Genomic DNA, 5,646 nt, shown 5'->3' with positions numbered 1-5,646 from the left:
AGAGTAGGTCTAGAGTAGACCACACTCTATAATTTACAAAGACCCAACAATTCCAGTAATTCCCCCAAGAGCAAGCATTTAGTGCGACAGTGGCGAGGAAAAACTTCCTTTTAGGCAGAAACCTCGGACAGACCCAGGCTCTTGGTAGGCGGTGTCTGAGGGTGCCTGTTGGGGGTGTGACGAACAGTGGCATTAATAGTCACAATAAAGATAATAGAACTATGACTAGAAATAGTAGTTGTAGTACTTCATGATGTAGCAGGGCACTGCAGGGCGTAGCAGGATGTAGCAGGGCACTACAGGGCATAGCAGGACGTAGCAGGACGTAGCAGGGCACTACAGGGCATAGCAGGGTGTAGCAGGGCATAGCATAGCATGGAGCAGGACCACGGCGACAGCTGCAACCATGATTTAGGTACCACCCTACGTGAAGTATGATCTTACTGTATTTATGGTTATTTTTAGCCCGCAGCTTTAGATAGGATTCCACATCGCCCGCTCTGGCTCCACGGATGCACACGACCGCTGTCGCTTGAGCCATCAACTTCACATTCCGCAGTATAGAGCTCCCAATAATCAGAGTTGGCTTCTCAGCGGGTGTGTCACTGAGTGGGGAGAAACTGTTAGAAAGGCGAAGATGTTGGTGGTTAACCATAGGCTCCGGTTTAGAGCGACCGCTACCATGTGCGCTCCCCGGTTTAGAGCTAGTGCTACACTTCCTTCGGACAGTCACCCACTCGGGGCCTGCCGGAGGACTGCTAACAGAAGCTACAATATGTCGGCCCGCACCAGCTACGGAGCGCTGGCTAGCTACAGAAGCATACGATTTTGATTCCATGGTGCGGAGCCGTGCCTCCAACTCACTAAGCCTTGCCTCCAGAGCAGCATAAATAAACTACATTTATTACATGTTTCTTTATCACTAAAGGAGGCAGAAGAATAACTAAACATTTAACACACCGAGCAAGGGAGAGCAGGAGAGGAATTAGCCATTGCTAATGGCTAAGCAAAAGTAGCTAACTATAGAACTATAGACTAGATAACTATAAGTGCTTGAGTATAACTAGTGTAGTTTAAATGCAAGCAGAGAGTAAGTTTTTGCTGGAGCAGCAAACTAGCATCCGGGAGCACCCTTCTCAGAGGCATTCTGTAATTCTGTGACAGACATTGAGTCTGTCGGTGATGAACATGTGAACAAAGAGAACAAGCTGACACATAAGCAGATCCTCAGTTGTGGTATTTTTCCTCAACCTTGACTGCACAGGAAATTTACATTTTAATGGCTCAAACTGCTCTGTGCCCTCTGCATCAGAGTGAAAGCTCAGCTGAAATTGCGGGTGACTGCCCCCTAACGACTCACCGAAACAAATCAGCTTCCACATAAACACATGCACGAAAACAAAAACCTTGACATGGTCATAAAACCTTTTGGCTGCACTGCATATAATCAATCATTTTATCAGATTTAAACTACCATAATGCAAATTTACTCAGAGGGCCAGAATCTCTGGTAAGGAATAATCTGGCAGGACACAATAACATATATCATATGTGACCTGTACCTATACTGCCAAAAATAGAATCTGGATTATAACTAGTATATCTGTATCTGCTGTCAAGACAGTGTAAAGAAGTCTTTGTGAACTGTGTAGAAAAGCTATTCTCAGAGATTTGAATTTGAAGATAGTTTTTCTTTGCGAGCCAAGGCAGCTTCTTGTTGCCTTCTAATGTTGATCCAAGTAAACTATGAACTCTGACAACTTGGTGTACTGTATATTCAATAAACCTTCTTAAGTTATACAAATTATTTGTAATTCTCCCATATAAAAAAAATGTTTGAGGACAGTTCTACTATGGTACCCTGTTCGTTTGCCAGTGTCTGGTAATCTGAACTGTCTACTGTAATATGGTCTAAGATACCTTCTGTACAGTCTAAACGTAGTCCCACCTACCAGACATTTCTGTACCTTCATCTTTTCTCCATGTCTAACTTAACTTTCAATGTGTTATTTTTGTGTCTTGGAATGGCGTTAAACAAAATGGGGCAGAGAGCATAGTCTAGACTCTAGAGCAGGGGTCTTCAACGTTTTTTAAACCAAGGACCCCTTAACTGAAAGAGAGACGGATCAGGGACCCCCACTACATATATTGTATAAAATGAAGTTGCACATTAAACTGGGCCTACAATAACGTAGGGTGGCCTAAACCCTTTATACATACCTTTTTTTGCATAGAATAATAAACTATTAAAATCATAATTGTTGGCATGATTATAATGTTACACATACATGTGGCACATTGAATCTTTACGATTATCTGTATCTGTGGGTGGCTACTTTAGAGACTACCTTACCTATAGACCAGTAAGCCTATCATCAGTGGGGATTTATAGTTACCAAGAATATGTTAGAATTAATTTATGAAAACACTTTTAAAATTTGACAATAATTTGGAGGCCCCCCTGCAGCGACTTTGAGGACCCCCTAGGGGTCCCGCACCCCTATTGAAGATCCCTGCTCTAGAGAATAGGAACTTTACCTCATGTCCTATTTGTTATCATACTGCCATCTAGAGGTAAAGAACTTTATGACACCTTTAATGTGGTGCCCCCTCCTATTACAGTTCTTCTTGATTGCTTTTACCTGCTTAAAGAAACTGGGATCCACTCGGTTTTCATCATCACTGTCTCAGCAGAGCAGAAGACACCGCTTGCAAATGTGTTAACCCTTTCTCATTGGATTGACACATTTTCCCCACCATTTTGCAGAACAGTTAACAAGGATGTCATTCAAGCATTCAAGCAAACTCCATTGTTTTAGCTATGGTAACCAAACAGAAACCATCTGTTCCTAACTATTAGAAACGACCTACATCAGTATGAAATCACTGAAGCACCTGTTTGACACTCCTTCACACAAATCTTCAATTAGCAATCAGTCTGCAGGCCTTAAAGGTGCAGCGTCTGTGTTGTTCTTTGCCAACATGGATGGAAGAGGTCAAAGGCAGATGAGAGTGAGAGTGAGAGTGAGAGTGAGAGTGAGAGTGAGAGTGAGAGTGAGAGTGAGAGTGAGAGTGAGAGTGAGAGTGAGAGGGGTCTGAGGAAGAGGAGTCCAAGTGCGAGGTGGAGGTATAGTTGGGAGGGCTCAGGTTTCTGATGAAATTCGGGCAACTGTTATTGATCACGTTATCAATCATGGCCATGTGGCCCCATCATCAACACAGAAGAGACTGAGTATCAATAGTGGCTATTTCTACAGTAATAGATGTTTATACTTTACTGTAAGAGATTTTATTTTTATTTTCTTAATTTCTTATTCTCTAATATATTTTATTTTGGTTTACATGTATTTTGTGTAATATTTACAGTATTTCAGTTTTCAGCTACAGTTTGAAAATAAGAATCAATGGAATCAATAAAATGTGCATCAAAGCATTTCTGATTCTGGATCCAATTCTTTGCAAGAAGGCAAATATGACAACAAATGTCACTGTTATGAAAGCTACGCAGAGTAATCGACTATGTCCTTAATTATGAGACCAAATAAGACCCTCATCATTTGGGACACTCAGTTTTAAAAAAATAATTTGGGACACTAAACTGCAAGTATACCCATTTGGATATATCTAATTGTCTGAGGTAAGACTTGCTTTAATTTGTTGTTTAAACCACTAACTCAACCACTCATTATAAATACAAAATATGGCAATTTACTCATTAATGAGTCAATGACAATACATTAAACAACAATTTATTTTATTATTAATCAGAGGATTATAGATATTTGAAGGTGATTTGGTTTCCTGTGTGTGGTTGCACCAGCTGAACGAAAGATGTGTTAGAGTATAAAGGATACACACAAAGAACGTGAGGTCTATCTACAAATGTAACACAAGTAGATATACCAGGACAATGTGGCCCAAAGTAAAAACCCATGAGGATCTATTTTGCACACTGTAAAATTTCAATTGTTGAGTTCCAACGCAGAAATGAATCTTATGTTTGACTCAACAGCTTGCATGCAGCATGTTAGTTAGCTAAATCATGTGGTTACTTTATATGTTATCACTGGGTTTTATCTTGGGGTCTGACAATGCTGAGGTGCAACCACATTTTGGAACATACACTAATTAACAAAGTGCTACTGATCCTTTGAGGCATACTTTACAGTGTGACATAGGTTATGCACAACTGATGGATCCCATATGAAAAAAAACACGTTAGAGTATGTGAGAAATCCTCTGAGGCTGTATGCAATTGGAACCAAACATCAGCTCGTAGGAAAATATCTGAAACAGTTTTGTTTTTGTTTCTTGGAGAAAAAACTATGATAAAAAAAGACTGAACACAATGTGGAGTGCTAAGAATGTCAGGCCTACAAATACAAAATAATGATTACACGAAAGATTCAGTTTTCGAACATGTTCACGTGTGATTTATCAGGTTATAGTCAGTCGTGAGGCACTCGTATTGGACAGGCAGTTTATTTACAAAGAGCAGACCCATACACAAAGAAAATAAAGTACAGTAATGGTGGCAAATTTCCAAAGAACGTTGGGTGATGGGGAGTTTGTATCCAACAGATTCAACAATCAAAAACCATATCCCTCAGTCTTTAATTGCTACTGGATTGGGGCATCAAAAAGTACTTAAAAACATACAATCCACCAACGGTCATCACCATTTTACTTTATAAAAATATCACCATGGTGATCCACAGCTTCACAGATTTGACCGTGGACAGAAAGACATATTTACAGTATTCCACACAAAGGGAAAATAAATCATTTGGGAACAAAAAGGTTGGAGGAAAATGATGAGCAGTGCAGAGAGGGTCCCAAAAGGCAAAGCTTGAGCAATTCTTGCTTTAAGGTCTCTAAATGGACACCTCTTAATCTTTTTCATTTGTCCTGTAAAGACCAGACAAATACATCAGTTAACAAGGAATCATAATGATAGACAATAGTACAATTTGTGATGCACGAATACATGTTTTAAAATAGAGCAAAATTAACTTTAACATTAAAACAAATATATATATATATATATATATATATATATATATATATATATATATATACATATATATATATATATGTTCTTTGATTTGACATACATGTATGCAAAGTGTCCTGTGTTAGTTTAGATGGGAACATTTATTTACTTTATAGTGTTGGCATAACGATGATTTACTATAAAATGACTACTGTTTTATCGGTATTGTTTTGTACATTTTAATGAACCTAAAATGAGAAAACATACACAAACCATTTGGTATGACTAAAACAGGAATAATAACATCATGAGAAGAGATATTATTGGATATGTTACTTTACGGTGGACAACTTTTACACTTTATTTACATTTACTATCAATAGATACCAATTGAAAGAGTAAAAAGATGCACATAAGGACTTTTTCCAATGAATTCTTATTTCTCTATGTTCTACATGTATTTTTCTGTTGGCAACTTCATTTATTTCATCAATCTTCTCTTAAGAAACAAACAAATTACAAAATAATGACTTATACACCTTAAAGTAAAGTGCTGATAATATATACTTTAAAGACACTAATAACAAACTATAACCAGTATGCATGTGATGTAGATTTCACAATCACACATACAATTGTTCTTGTACAATGAC

The sequence above is a fragment of the Sander vitreus genome, chromosome 13 (genome assembly GCF_031162955.1).
Source record: "Sander vitreus isolate 19-12246 chromosome 13, sanVit1, whole genome shotgun sequence".
Taxonomy (NCBI): Eukaryota; Metazoa; Chordata; class Actinopteri; order Perciformes; family Percidae; genus Sander; species Sander vitreus.
Note: the sequence above shows the minus strand (reverse complement) of the source record.